Source organism: Panthera leo, chromosome E1 (genome assembly GCF_018350215.1).
Source record: "Panthera leo isolate Ple1 chromosome E1, P.leo_Ple1_pat1.1, whole genome shotgun sequence".
Taxonomy (NCBI): Eukaryota; Metazoa; Chordata; class Mammalia; order Carnivora; family Felidae; genus Panthera; species Panthera leo.
This window is the reverse complement of record NC_056692.1, coordinates 9,058,279-9,074,616: the sequence shown is the minus strand read 5'-3', so window position 1 is coordinate 9,074,616 and position 16,338 is coordinate 9,058,279. Positions and strand designations below refer to the sequence as shown.

The 16,338-nt window shown below is 42.6% G+C and overlaps 1 long non-coding RNA gene across 1 annotated transcript; it reads right to left on the bottom strand.

Annotated features, from left to right (window-relative positions):
* Positions 1 to 5: 5 nt before the first annotated feature.
* Positions 6 to 16,064, bottom strand: LOC122207386. The gene is made up of 3 exons (XR_006196810.1): positions 15,893 to 16,064; positions 13,998 to 14,165; positions 6 to 90 (listed from the first exon to the last, which is right to left on the bottom strand). It is a non-coding gene; the product is annotated as an uncharacterized LOC122207386 (long non-coding RNA).
* Between the last annotated feature and the right edge of the window lie 274 nt (positions 16,065 to 16,338).

The following is a 16,338-nucleotide window of genomic DNA, read 5'->3' as shown; positions in this document are numbered from 1 at the left end:
CCTCGGGGGGCTCCGCTGAAAGGTTTCGATCTGGTCGGGTCGGGTTTCTTCCTCACTCTCGAGCCTGGCTCGGTACCGCGAGGCTGGAACCTGGAAACCCGGGGAGAGCATCCCTGAGGCTGGGTGCCAGGTGCCTGTCCCTGCAGCTCGCAGCTGTCCCTGGGGGCACCGAGCGGCTGCACGGGTCCAGCCAAGGTAGCAGGCGCGCAGACAAACCCCGCCGCGCTCCGGCCTCTCCCCGAAGCCCCGCGACTGCCCCGCGCCCCGCCCGTCGCGCCCCCGCCCGCACCGCGCTCGCACCCGCGTCCCGGGGAGGCGGCACCGCGGGAGGCATTCGGGCCGGAGCGCGAAGGGATGGGGCTCATGATCCTCCCTCGAGGCCCCTTCCACAAACGCGCACTCCAGCCCCGACTCGGCACGAAAGGATGCCCCAGGGGCCACCATCTAGGCTGGGCGGAGAAGAGCGGCAGGCGAGCGTCCAACTCACCTCCCATCCCGGGCCTGACAAAGGCTACGAACTTCTTGGGCCAGCTCGGAGTCGCGCATGCGTAAGAAGGAGCGGGGGGGGGGGGGGGGGGGGGGGGCAAGGCTGGCAGGCCTCAGCCAGCCCCGGAACTACGAATCCCAGAAGCCTCTGGGCGCTGCCGGACTCCTTTTCTCAGCAGGTGGGAGCACACGTGGCGCGGCTGGGAGACTCGAAGGAGCTGTGGTCTCCTTTCCTCTCGCGAGAGTATCGGGCAGCAACGCTCGTGTCGGATTCACCCCGGGGAGAGCGCGGAAGCCGAGAGACTGAGCCGCGTCGGCGGGTACCCGAGCTTTGTCTCCTCGTGGGACCGCCGCGCAGTGCTTAGGGCCGCTCAGGACTTCAACCCTGACGACTCAGCTGTCAGATTATATGAGGGCATGTGGCTTTCCCCGTATTTTTGTCCTCCCAAACTCCTCCTTTGCCTTCAAACAATGTGAAAAGTGTATTTTGGGGAACAGCGGGTTGTATCCCCAAACCGCTGTTCGTGCATCCATAGACGGCTTGTGATGCAGAACACTGACTTCTGTGAGATAGATGAGTTGAAAAGACTCGGCCAGTTTCAACAAGTGGGAGCAGCAGATTCTTTGCAGCCATAACAATTAATTGAAATTTATCAAAAGAGGTTGTTTGCCCAAGGGAGGGTGGTTAGTCTTTGACTGTATTCTTTCACTAACCTCTAACTAACCAAACTCTAAAGCCTCTAAACTGCCTTTCCTCATCTCGACGAATGACTTTCATTCGTCGTTTGCCCACAAACCCCTCTGCAAAAGCCAGAACCAGAATATGCTCAACTCTTCTTTTTCACGGTCTATCTCCAAGTCCCTAACTCAAGTTTTCTTTCCCACCAGTGTATTCTGCTCACTTGCTGGTCAGGGATCATTCTAAAGCAAGAATATAACGTTACTTTACTGCCAAAATCTTTTGAAATGGTTTTCAAAAACTTTGGGGAAAAATTATTTTTAGTCCCCACAAGAAGGCACCCCTTCTCTGGCCCCCGTTATCCGGCGTAGCTCCCATCATTCACACCCTTGTGTAATCCGTCTTGAGTGTGGGTAGAACCGGTGACTCACTGTTAAGCAATTGTACATGACAAAGGTGACGTGATTCTAAAGCTTCTTGCTAGGAGACTCCTTGCTGGCTTTGATATAAAAAGGATTGATGTTGGGGGGGGACCCACATGACAAGGAACTGTGGGTGGCCAGCAAGAACCCAAACGCTGCCAACAACCCCCTGGTGCTTGGAAGTGGATCATTTCTAGGATAGTCTTCACACGAGAACCTAGCCCTGGCTGACACCTTAATAGCTGGCTGCTGAGGACCCAGTTAAGCTGTGCTCAGACCTCACCTGAAGACAGTATGAGATGATAAATGCATGCTGTTTTGAGCCACTAAATGTATAGCAATGTTGTCATGCAAAGAAAAGCTAACTAATACAGCATCCTAACTTAAATGTCTCGCTCCTTTCCCCAAACCCAACCTGGATATCCTGTGGCAGGAGGGAGGTTGTTGGATTGAGAGACTACTGAAAAATTGATTGGAAGACTAATGGCTACAGTTGGTCCTAGGGTGTGTGTGTGTGTGTGTGTGTGTGTGTGTGTGTGTGTGTAGGTGGGGACAGAATGGCAGCAGCAGTGGAAGACAGATGCCAAAAGGAGACTGCAGGTAGGTGCTATAGGGAGTGGGGCTGCTTTTTAGGGTTTTTTTTTTTTGGTTTTTTTTTTGTTTTTTGTTTTTTTTTTCTGGTCCTTTCCATCTACTCTCACATTGAGCTGGGTAATTCCTTGCCTACTCCTTCACCATTTCACAGGGTAGCCTTAGAGCTGGGCTGGGAGAAGAGTGGATACTGATAGATGCAAGTATATTCATCTCAAAGGATTTTATTCAGCTTTCTCCCAGCCCGACACACACACACACACACACACACACACACACACACACACACACACACAGTGAGCCAGCTGATTATTGTAAAAAAAGAGGTAGAGATAGGTCCTCTGAGGGATAAGGTAATCTGTTAGGGAGAGGGTGGTATATGGGGAGTGATCTTGCCCAAATGTTACCGCAATAGATTCTCTGCTTTAAAAATAACTCAAATCCCCCTAAGTGCCCCTTGCCATCTCCACAGACAAACATATGATCTACAGCTTGTGCCCTTCCTGGTAAGTTGAAGAGGATAAAGGAAACACTCCAGGGCTTGGTTCTCTTCCCTCCCTGTTATTATCGGCTTATAACCTGTTGGGCCCACGGGGGGGGGAGGGGGGAGATATCTGAAGAATTTTATTGCTATAGAAAGAAAATAAACTGATCAATTTATAACATATAAAGCAGAAATCAAGTGTTGGATGCTTAACCGACAACCACCCAGGTGCCCCAATAAGCAGCAATTTTAATAAGCAAAGGAACTTCTATACCAGCTTGTCTTTTTAAAAAAAAATTTTTTTTTTTAACGTTTATTTTTGAGACAGAGAGAGACAGAACATGAATGGGGAAGGGTCAGAGAGAGAGGGAGACACAGAATCAGAAACAGGCTCCAGGCTCTGAGCGGTCAGCAGAGCCCGACGCAGGGCTCGAACTCACGGACCGTGAGATCATGACCTGAGCCGAAGTCAGCCGCTCAACCGACTGAGCCACCCAGGCGCCCCTATACCAGCTTGTCTTGAGTGCTGCAAGACAAGTTATCTCTGCACCCACCCACCAGAATCTTTAAAGTTTATAAAGAGGCCTTAACTGGGTTCAGTCACATATTCAGTCCACATGGTCTCAATAACACATTACTCTCTAAAGGCTGCATCCCCAAAATGACCCTTACTGTGGCAATGGTGGGCAGAATATATATTTCCAAGGACAAGGGAGGGGGCAAGGAGCCTCCCATTGTTTGGGTCTAACTCACAGCTCGACTGGCAGTCACTCTTGATTATCTCTTCCACAATAAATAACAAGAAACTCTAAAAACTCCCAGAGACAAAACAGATCACCTACAAAACAAAGTTCGATGCTAAATCCCCAGTGTCAAAAACAGCACCTGGAATTGTGTGGCCCTTCAGTAAATAATAATTGCATAAATAAATCTGATTGTTCAATTGTAGTACTGACTGAAGAAGAAAGTATGGTGTTTTCAAATTGGAAAATATAAAACTTAGAATTTTAGTTAAGTACCATGTAATTGAGGCAAAATAAAGATGCTCTTATGCATACAGGACCTTGGAAATATTCTTGGATGAAGTATTTCTGCAAGAAGAAAAAATTCAAGCAAATGCTTCAAGATATAAATAAAGAGAAATAATTAGCCAAGAGTTTAACATCATCTTGGAAAGAATTTAGTAAAGAGTTTATCATTATCTTAACCAAGGAACAGAGGCAGTAAGACAGGGTGACACCAACTACGTGTACCCAACGATCCAGCACTAAAATTTTAATACCATTGGGGATGAGGGTGGGAAGTAGAAATGCAAAAGTGAGGTAATTAAGTTACTTGTCTTGATTAGAGGGAGAATACACATATTCACAAGCTTAATAAATGGATGGAGTTGGGGGAAAAACATAGGTGTGAGTTTTAATAAGTTAGGTACAAGTACCATGAGAGTAAAAGTAGATGTAACATTCAAACCAGAAGAAAATAATTGATTATTTAATGGAAACCCAGACAAGAGGAAAACAAGAAACAACAATAAAGTATGATCAAGGGAAAACATTGAATAAGACTTATTATAGAATTTATCACAATAAATGTAAATGAGTCACACCCATCCGTCAAAAGGCAGAGAATCTCTGAATTAAAAACAAACAAAAACCTAACGTGAACCCCAAGATGCAGCAATATATTTTTTACAAAAGATACACTGGAAACTAAACAACAGAGAAGTATTAAAAACAAAGTGATGGCAAAGGATATACCAGGCAAAGAACTAAAAGAATACCTAGATAAAATGTTATTATTAATAAAATTAGACTCAAGGTAAAAACAACATAATGGACAAAAGAGGGACCTTATATACTTATAAAGCTCACGAGAAGTATAATCTATTGTATTGGCCTAGATTTCTACTCTTTCCATTGTTCTTTCTTCTTTTCTGATGCTCCGTGAGTCCTTCCTTTATCATGTCTTTTTTTGTTGTTGTTTTTGTTGTTGTTGTTGTTAGAAATTCTCTTAGCCATTCTTTAAGGGTAGGTCTGCTAAGTGACAAATTCTCATTGTTACCATTCATCTGAGAATGTCTGGAATGCCTCTTCATTCCTGAAGGATAGTTTCTTTGGGTATTCAACTCATGGTTGGCAATTCTTTCCCTTCAAATTGACACACTTGAAAATGTACCATTTCCTTCTGGCTTTTATGGTTTCAAATATGAGAAACCTGCTGTCATTCAGTGGTGTGCCCCTATAGGTAATGTGACATTTCTCTGCTGCTTTCAAGATTTCTTCTGTGCATTTAGTTTGCAGAATTCTAATTATGATGTGTCTTGTTCAAGATTTATTTATGTTTATTTATTTGGGATTTGTTCAGCTCCTTGAATCTGTAAATTTATGTCTTTTACCAGGTTTTGGAACTTGTCTGCCATTATTTCCTTAACTACTCTTTCAGCTTCACTCTGTCTTTCCTCTTCTTTGGGGACTCATGTTAACATTGCTTAATCTTTTGTCATTATCCCAACAGGTCCCTGAGGCTCTGTTCATTTTTTTTTTTTTCCAGTGTATTTTTCTGTTTTTCAGATTGAGTTCATTCTATTGATCTGTACCTAAGTTCATAGATCCTATCATCTCTCATCTCCACTCTACTATTGAGCCTATCCAGTGAGGTTTTTATTTCAGTATTTGTATTTTTTAGTTTTATAATGTTCATTTGTTTCTGTATAACCTCTTTTCTTTGCTACGATTTAAAATTTTTAAATTTGTTTTGAGAGAATTTGTAAATTCTTACTGAAACATTTTTTTCAAATGATGGCTCCTTTAAATCCCTGTTGGATGAATCAAACATCTGATTCTTCTCAGCGCTGACATTGTCAACTGTCTCTTCTCCTTCAGGTTGTGATTGTCCTGGTTCTTGGTATGATGAGTGATTTTGTATTGATTCCTGGATATTCTGTCGATTACGTTAGGAGACTCTGGGTCCTATTTAAATCTTCTGTTTTAGACCGCTGTCACCCTGTTTAGGTTTAGCATACAAGTCTCGGCCTACTTTTGTGGGCTGTGATTTCAATAAGCATTTAACATTCAGAGCCTTTGTGATACTATTTCGGTCTGCTTGGTTTATCGGATCCGACTGGGGCTCCCGCTGGTCCTTGCTGGTGCTGCCCGAGTGGGTAGAAAGAGCTTCCGCAGGCTGGGCTAAGGTGAGGAAAGGGGTCTCCAGCTCACGGGGGAAAAGAGTGCTTCCTAGTTTGGGCCCTTCATGTGGTGGCATTCCCCTGCTGGTCCAACCACCTGGTGTCTCCAGATGTGAGTGTGGACGTGTGTTGGGTGTGGAGGTGGAGATTCCCAGGGCTGGCTGGGACAGAGAGTGCTTTCTGGGCCAGCTGATTGTCTTGGTCAGATCCCCCAGGATGTGCAGATTAAAGCCTGTTTTCTCTCTGTGCATGAGAGGGGTCTCAGGCTTGGGGGAACATGGAAGCTTCTCAATCAGTTGTAGTGGTGGGATCCCCCTCGTCAGTGCCATTTCTTCTAAGTGACACTTCCCTCCTACTTCAGCTCTAGGCGGGGGAGGGGAGTTTCAGGTCCAAGGGACAAAGAGGCTTCCTGGCTGTGTGATTGTGACAGGCCTCCCCCCTCCCCACTTGCAGGTGTTCCCCATACAGCTGGTGTTCTGGATGGGTGAGGAGGGTCAGGCTTATAGGCAAAGAGAATGCTTTCCCTGGTTCTTATTGTCAGTGGGCCTTCCAATAAGTTCCCCCTCCAGTGCTATCAGGCTCCTCTGGTATTGTAGGTAGGGCCTCTATTTGATCGGGGAGAAGAATGAGCCTACCTGGGCCACCTTCTCATGCTAGGTTTGGGTTGTGAGTTGCTCTGCCACGGTGGGGTTCCTCTAGTCCTGAGGTCTGTCTCTCTACCCAGTCCATCCTCCTCTTTCTACCTATCAGAGCTCTCGTTTGTTATTTCTAGCACTTATAATGAACTCAGCAGGAAGGATCAGGGAGAAATCAGTCTACGTATCCTCTTGTCTGAACCCATTATATACCTATAAAAAATGAATGAGAGATCAAGTAGATAGAATGACTGACAGAAAAGTCAGTAATGGTAGTAGGAAAGTTTTACATAACCCCTGAGAAAGTATACACCAAGCAGACAAGAGGAAGGAGAGCTATAGAAGTTTTAATAACAGGATTAAGAAGCCCAAGATAATAGATTTACAGCAACTTGTCATGCAACAAACAGATACACATTCTATTCTAGCATACATGCATTATTCAGAAAAACTAACTATATGCTCAAATACAGAAGATGCCTCAATGAAATTAGGTATCAGGGATGCCTGGGTGGCTCAGTCAGTTAAGCATCTGGCTCTTTTTTTTTTTTTTTTTTAATATATATATTTTTAAGTTTATTTGTTTTGAGAGAGACAGAGATAGCGTGAGTGGGGGAGGGGCAGAGAGAGAGAGAATCCCAAGCAGGCTCTGCACCATCAGCATGGAGCCGGATGTGGGGTTCAAACTCATGAAACCGTGAGATCATGACCTGAGCCAAAACCAAGAGTCAGATGCTTAACCAACTGAGCCACCTGACTCTTGACCTCAACTCAGGTTTTGATCTCAGACTCGTGAGTTCAAGCCCTGATTTGGGCTCCATGCTGGGTGTGGAGTCTCCTTAAAAAAAAAAAAAATTCAAAATAAATAAATAAACAAAATGAGTATCAGATATCTATGTCACTACATATATTATAGATAATTGAAATAGAATGCAAGACACATATGTAATTGAAAATTTTCTAATAGTCATATTTTTTAAGGTTTTTTTTTAAGAGGCAAAATGCATTAAATAAATATACTTATTTAATTCAATATATCCAGGGGCACCTGGGTGGCTCAGTGGGTTGAGCATCCGACTTCAACTCAGGTCATGGTCTCGCGGTTCATGAATTCATGCCCCACATTGGGCTCGCTACTGTCGGCCTGTCAGCGCAGAGCCTGCTTTGGATCATCTGTCCCCCCCTCTCTCTGTCCTTTCCCCACTTACGCTCTCTCTCTCAAAACATAAATAAAAAAATTTTTTTTAAATAATTCAACATATCCACTATATTTAACTTTTAATCAGTATCAAACTTATTAATAAGACACTTCACATTTTTGTCCTAAGTCTTCTAAATCTGTTGTGTATTGTATGCTGAGAGCACGCCTCAATTTAGATTAAGCACATTTTAAGTTCTCTGTACCCACATGTGGCTGTTGGCTATCATATTGGATAGCACAGATCCATCTTCTTTGTATGTGATAAAATAGAAATAAAAATTGAAAAGGGAGCTAAAAATTCTCTACTTCTGAATATTAAGAGCAAAATAAAATATACTACTAATAAATTTTGGGTTAAAGAGAAAATAATGGAAAAAATAAAGAAATACATAGAACTGAATCACACTGAAAATTTTCATTCAAATATTGGAGGACATAACTAGAAGGATACTTGAAAGGATACACATATAATTTTTTTAGAGATTTTTTTAAAGTAATCTCTATACCCAACGTGGGGTTTGAACTCACAAACCTGAGACCAAGAGTTGCAAACTCTACCAACTGAGTCAGTCAGGAACCCCCAGAGATACACATATAATTTTCAACACATTTTAGAAAACTTAAAAACAAGTGGGCTAAGGAGTGTGTTCAAGGAGCTAAAAAGAAGGATGGATTAAGCCAAAGAAATAAGAAATACAGAAATAATAAAGAGTTAAAATAAATGAACTACTAGACCCCAAAACCAGTAGTGAAAATTATCAAAACCTAAAGCTGGTAGGGTGCCTACCTGACTCAGTTCAAAGAGTGTGCAACTCTTGATCTCAGGGTTGTGAATTATGGCCCCATGTTGGCTGTAGCGATTACTTAAAAACAATTAATTAATAAAAAAAAAACAAACCCTAAAACTGGTTTGGTGAATACATTAATAAGTTACACAAATCTCCAGAGAGACCGATGAATCTAAAAAAAGAAAGCGGGAGTGCCTGGGTGGTTCAATCTGTTAAACGTCCAGCTCTATTTCAGCTGAGTCATGATCTCATTGTGAGATTGAGCCCTGTGTAGGGCTGAGAGCTGACAATGCGGAGCCTGCTTGGGATTCTCTCTCTGCCCCTCCCCCGGTTTTGTGCACATGCTCTGTCTCTCTAAATAAACAAACAAACAAACTTTAAAAAAAGGAATAAAAAAGAAAGCAGACAGATGAAATTAAGCAGCAGAAATAGAGACACAACAGAAATTATTAAACGATACATTTGAAAACATAAAGTAGATAAATTTAGGAAAGTATAAAATGAAAAAATATCAGTACACAATTAAATTGGAAACTTTAGGAAATCAATTACCATGAAAGAAATTGAAATAAGAGACCATACTGCAAATTCTACCCAACTCTCAAGGAACAAATCTCTATCTTGTACAAGATGTTCTAAAAACAGGAAAATAAAGAGACAAAGCTGCCGTATTTGTTTTAGTGACTCAGGATCACCTTCGTTCTTAAAATGGATAAGGACACTATGTGGAACACAAAAATTATAAACTAATTCAACTTTTCGATATAGATGCAAAAATCCTATATCTATAGTAACTTAAGGCAACTGAATTTGGCTGGTACCATGATCAAACAGAGTTTAACATCAGGAAATCAAGCTATGCCATTTGCTACATTAATGGACTCTAAAGGATAAGAATAAAATGATTACATGATTAAATGAAACGATGAAATCAACAGAAGCCGAAACTTCATTTGGTGAAGTTCATTATCTATAAATGATTAGGTTAAAAACTCAGATAAGCTTCCTTAACTTGGTAAAATCTATTTACCAAAAGCCCAGAGCAAATGTGAATTTAACACAGATGCTTAGGAGTAGTCCCTTCAGCCTGGGAGGGAATGAGACGAGAATGTTAGCACTGTTGATGTTAAATATAGAAGAGGGAGTACAGTACTCTCCAGTATAGGAAGGGGGGGGGGGGGGAAGGGGGGGAGGGACTGGTTGGGATGTGGGAAGAGACAAAATTTGAATGGCAATTACTTATATACGTAGAAGTTGAAATCACAGACCCTAGAGCCAGACTGCCAGGTTTTAAATTTAAAATCTTGACTCTGCTGCATACTGTCTGACCTCAGGCACATTACTTAACCTCTCTATACCTCATTTCTCTTTTTGTAAAGTGAGGACAATAAATAATACCTACTTCCCTGATGGTTGTGAAGATAAATGAGTTATACAGGTGAGGGTTAAATGGGTTCATATGTATTTTATTTAGTTCTTTGCGGATGATGTAGAAGGATACGAATATCTACAGAGAAAACCTGAAAGAAGCGACAAATCCTTAAAACCGTAAAAAATCGGTTAGCCAAGTTTCTAGATTCAGTTGGTTTACTGATACCAGTAACATTCCTCTACACCAACTGTCACAGAAAGTAACATACCGGTCACAGAATGTCAAGCTGGGTAGTAGGTACACGGGCATGTTTTACTATTATTTGAAGCAGTATGCATTCGTGTGCATGCGTCATATTTATATCATAAGCTTTTAAAAGGGAGTTCTTGGCGCCTGGGTGGCTCAGTCAGTTGAGCGTCCGACTTCGGCTCAGGTCATGATCTCACAGTCTGTGGGTTCAAGCCCCGCGTCGGGCTCTGTGCTGACAGCTCAGAGCCTGGAGCCTGCTTCCGATTCTGTGTCTCCCTCTCTCTCTGTCCCTCCCCTGCTCATGCTCTGTCTCTCTCTGTCGCAAAAATAAATAAAAACATTAAAAAAAATTTTTTTTAAAGGGAGTTCTTTTTTCTCCTATTTTCTAACAACCTAAAAATAATTTGTGGAAGTCAGGGGTTCTGTCATTTAGATAAATCTTTGCTCTACAAAATTTGCTTTCCCAATGCATTATACATTTATATTACATTTATTTGGTGGTGGGGGGGGTAATTAATGAATTTGCAGAAGAAAGAGATCATGATGCCAATATATCCATCTCTATAAACCTATGTGTGTATATAATATAAATATTAAAATCTACCAAAAGTGTCAGATTTTATACCATGAAGATATGCTATTATACCATGTTACAACTGATAATCCCGAATTGCTGCTCTTGCCTTCTGTTCTTGTATTCCCTCCTTCAAGGTCACCCCAGGCATTTCTGGGAGTGCACAGTGAGGTTCTAGAAGCTACACGGGCATAAACCAGACTTGGGGGTTCACCTCATTCTCCTGTTCATGCTCTGGCTCCCCTGGAGAACATTCACGTCCTGCTCAAATGTTGAAGGAGACTCATTATTGCCAGTAGTAAAGAAAACCACGGACCATTCTACTATTCTACCTCTTGGTACTCCCAAGTTGCCAATCTTCACAGTGTTTAGAAGGTACTAAGTTCATGAAGAGGTGGGGAAGGATGGCTTTTTCTTTGCCGGTCAGCTGGATGTGGAGGGGTTCTCCTGCTGATTGATTTTATATAAAGCCTCTCAACAAGACAGGTTTTCTTTTTTTTTTAAGATAGAGAAATCTTTTTTTTCCCCATATATATTTATTTTGAGAGAGAAAGAGAGTGCATGGGGGGGGGGGAGAGAAAGAGAGAGAGAGAGAGAGAGAGAGAGAGAGAGAGAGAGAGAGAGAGAGAGAGACCCAAGCAGGCTCCCTGCCAGCACAGAGCACAGATGCAGGGGTTGATCTCACGCCTGTGAAATCTTCACCTGCTCTGAAATTAAGAGTCAGATGCCTAACTGATTAAGCCACCCAGGTGCCCCAGAACAGTATTTTGACTCCTGGCCTTTACCATCTAATCGCTAAATCCCAGGGACCATTCTATCCCACTGCATTTTATTCAGGTTCCTCTCTTCCCAAAGCTTTCTCCTTCCCTTTACTGTTGGAAAATAAAATTTCCTACACAAATCAATTTAGCTAATATTTACTGAACATTTTTTACACGCCAGGAATCATGCTAAGAGCTCTTATTGCATTCATTCCTAATAACAAACGGCTAAGTCGGATGCTATTATCTCCGTCTTACAGATGAGAAAACCCAGACGTAGAAAGATTTATTAATGGTAGCGGCCCACATTCAAATGCAAGCTTTCAGATTCTACAGCCCCGGCTCTTAAAGACTCAGTAGTGCCTCTATTCCCAAAAATAGTCTCTGGGAGGCAGCTGAAGGGGACTCTACATGAGCTATAGCTCAACCAGACCAAGTGCTTTGATATTTTAATAGTCTATATAATTATATCTTCATCAGAAAATGATAATCTCTTCTCATTTAGGCAGAACATAGTGAACATATCACAGGATTTGTGGATTAAATGGTACCTGGTTCTTGGCTTGAATGTCTTTTTCCACTGGTGTGACTTTGGACTATTTACTGTAACTCCCTGAGCCTCCACTTTTTTTTGTCTTTAAAAGGAGATGATGAGGGGCCCCTGGGTGGCTCAGTCAGTTAAGTGTCTGACTCTTGATTTCATGATCTCATGGTTCTGGAGTCCGAGCCCCATAACGGGCTGTCTTGTAGCATGGAGCCAGCTTCAGATCCCCTGTCCCCCTGTCCCTCTGCCTCTCCCTTGCTTGTGCTCTCTCTCAAAAATAAACATTAAAAAAAAAAAAAAAAAGGAAATATTTCCTATCTTTATTTTTTAAAATTTTGTAATGTTTATTTATTTTTGAGAGAAAGAGAGACAGAGTACTAGTGGGGAAGGGGCAGAGAGAGACGGAGACACAGAATCCGAAGCAGGCTCCAGGCTCTGAGCTGTCAGCATGGAGCCCGATACCGGCTCGAATCCACAAACTGTGAGCTCTTGACCTGAGCCAAATCAGGCACTTAACCGACTGAGCCACCCAGGCACCTCAGCCCTATCTTTAAAATGGGAACGTTCCGGGGCACCCAGCTGGCTTGGTTGGAAGAGCATGTGACTCTTGATCTCAGGGTTGTGAGTTTGAGCCCCATATAGGATGTAGAGATTATTCAAATAAATAAAACTTAAAAAAAAAAAAAGGAACATTCTTCTTAGAGTAAATAAGATAATACATATATATATATATGTATATATATATAAAGCAATAAGATAATATATATATATATAAAGCATGGTGAACTGAGCACTTGGAAAGCAGCCATTAAGTATTAATTTCTTTCTTCTTTTCCTATCTGGGAAATAAGTAAACCGTAAGCTACTATACGTCACTATATTTCTTCCAGATAGATTTCTTTTGTAAAATAGGACTCAGGATGATGAAGATAGTCTTACTCAAGACTCTGTATGTTGTTCCTAATAAAACAATTTTCGGCTGTAAACTACCAGTGAAAATTAAAAAAAAAAAAACAAACAATTCCATGCTATGCTAGTTGCAACTTGCAATACGGATTGTTTTTCCTCCTGGAGTGTGTATGCACAGGTGCTCTGTAGAACACAAAAATAATCTACAATGAAATACAATACTTCCCTTTGGGAAAATACTAAAAGCTGCTGCCGAGGGCTCTATAATTTATGTAATGATTTTTGTGTAGCTGTATTAAAATATATTATATTTTCTTAATAATATTCGTACCATGACCATATTTGAAATATTTTTCTTTTTGAGAAGGGAGAGACCAGGACAGATTCTTCCTACACGTAATGCACTCTAGTGTTTTTCTTCTTTTGTGTTCTATATCACTCTCTAAAAAGGCTGGCGGGGTGGCACTAAACTGATTACAAGAACCCTTAGTGGTATGAACTCTGCATTTTATTCTGCAATGGGAAGCCAACTAAAAATTCTCCGAGTATCGGAGAGAGATGATCAGACCTGCTTTATTTTTTAACTTAATGTATACTTCATTTATACTTTTTGAGAGGGAGAGGAAGAGAGAGAATCTTCAGCAGCCTCCATGCCCAGCGTGGAGCCCAACATGGGGCTCGATCTCATGACCGTGAGATCACGACCTGAGCTGAAATCAAGAGTCAGATGCTTCACCGACTGAACCACCCAGGCACCCCCAAATATCATTTAAAAGAATTTTTTTTAACATTTATTTATTTTTGAAAGACAGAGAGAGAGAGAGAGAGAGCACACTAGTGGGTGAGAGGGAGACACAGAATTTGAAGCAGGCTCCAGGCTCTGAGCTGTCAGCACAGAGCCCAACATGGGGCTTGAACCCACAAACTGTGAGATCATGACCTGAGCCAAAGTCGGACGCTTAACCGAATGAACCACCCAGGTGCACCGCGCCCCCTCCCCCCCGCCACCAAGTATCATTTTTAAATGTTTGATATAATGCCTACTTCTCAAATGCTAAGAATAAAAACAAACATGTCTTAGCCTGTTTTGCTGTAACAGGATACAACAGGTCACTTACGGACAATAGAAATTGATTTCTCACGGTTCTGGAGGCTGGAAGTTCATGATCAGGGTGCTGGTGTGGTTGAGTTCTGGTGACAGTCCTCTTCCAGGCTGCAGACTGTGGACTTCTTGTTGTGTCCTCACATGGTGGAAGGGGCCAATGTTGTACGATGCCTGTCACAAGCTCAACAAAAATACCTAGGTGTTAACCTAATAAAGAATGCCCAGGACAATACAGATATTTCTTAAGTGTCTACTTCAGATACAACATTGGTCAAAACGGAGGAGCTTCCCTTTGGAGAGGAGAGAGGAAGGTAGTAAACAGATAACCATAAATGTATGTCAAGTAGAGATAAGTATCATTAAGAAAGTATAACGGCGGGGGCGGGGTCACCTGGGTGGCTCAGTTGGTTGAGCGACCGACTTGATTTCAGCTCAGGTCATGAGCTCAAAGTTTGTGAGTCCCAGCCCCGAGTTGGGCTCTGTGCTGGTGGCAGGGAGCCTACTTGGGATTCTCTCTCTCTGCCCCTCCCCCACGCAGGCTTTTTCTCTCTCTCTCTCTCAAAATAAATAAACTTAAAAAAAAAAAGGAATTATAAAGGTAGATCAGGGAGATAGTGAATGAGATTCTAGGGCTCCCCTTTAACTGGTGTTAAAGGGGACGTTCAAACAGGATTTGCAAAAGGTGAGGGAGTGGGAGCTATGTGGGTATCTGGGGCTAAGTGTGGCATGTTAATGAATAGCCAGGAGGCTGGCGTGCATTGAGGACGGGGGTGGAGGGTAAAGTAGTGATAAGAGACACGGGAGAGAGATGTGAGGTTGGAGATTGGATCACGACAGCAATAATTTGAAACTTTATTGATATGACCCACAGAACACACACACACACACACACACACACACACACACGCACACACACCATCATAATCAAATACGCACGTACACAGAACACTGCATCGAACAAGACATATTCTCACTACACGTAATGGACTCTAGTGTTTTTCTTCTTTTGTGTTCTATATCACTCTCTAAAAATGCTGGTGGTGTGGCACTAAACTGATTACAAGAACCCTTAGTAGTACGAACTTTGGATTTTATTCTGCAACGGGAAGCCGACTAAAAATTCTCTGAGTATAGGAGAGATATGATCAAACCCGCTTTATTTTTTAACTTAATTTATACTGTTAAAATTTATGGAAATTTCAAACACACGAAAGTTGAGGCAATAGCTTAATAAGCCCTCATTTATCTGTCATCCACTGTCAACAATTTTCAACAATTTTCCATTCTTGTTGCATCCATTAGCTCACACGTTTAAAACGGACCATTAGACAACCGGGGGCTTTGGGATTTGGGGGTGGAGATAGTGTGGGGTTGGGAGAGTCCAGCTGGTAGAGTGTTCCGTGGGATCTCCCTACTGAATCCCAAATTGTAGGGGTGCCTGGGTCGCTCAGTTGGTAAAGCATCTGGCTCTTGGTTTTGGCACAGGTCATGATCTCACGGTTCATGGGTTTGAGCCCCACGTCCGGCTCTGTGCTGACAGTGCTGAGCCTGCTTGGGATTCTCTCTTTCTCTCTCTCTCTCTCTCTGCCCTTCCCCTACTCTCTCCCTGTCTTTCTCTCAAAGTAAACCAACATTAAAAAAACAACCCTCCCCCAAAATAATAGAGGCCTCAGCATTTCTTCTGAAATCCCAGCACAAGTATGTCATGGTTTGCTTTTTTTACAGGATTTTTGTGGATTCCCACTGTATTCTGGATAGAAAAGAGCTTAGAAAGACAGGATCCAGGGCATAGATATGAAGACCGAATAGGCTGTATTTACATAGAGATTCTCCTCCTCTGTGGAAGCGGGGTGGGTGGTAAAGGCGGTGGTAAGCCTGAGGGTTTGTTCTAGAAGTTGGAGTATTCACCTTCTCAGCACCTTCTGCTTCTGGAAGTGACAACGAAGACACCAACAGCTCAACCAGCTTCAGTCTTGTCCCAGTAGAATCGAGTAGAAGCACATTCTGATGGGCCTATCGTGGAGAGGTTGGCTGTAGAATTTACCCCCAAGAAACTAAATTAACTGCATCTGTATACATATCAAATCAATCAACCAACGGATCCAGAGGACTGTCATGCCTATGAAAGTGGCTAGCAAACAGGAACTAACGGGGACAATGCTGCACATCTCTGGACAGGGACATGTAAACGTCATGGTGCTAAGAACAGCCTTACACGTTAGATTTGTTCCTCGCCCGGGGAGGGTCCCACTTCTCCACGTATCAGAATACTACACTTGGGTGACAGGAACCCTAAAGGCCGTCAAACGACCGCGTGCTCTGGGCTGAGGATGTGGGAGCGTCGGAACCACTGA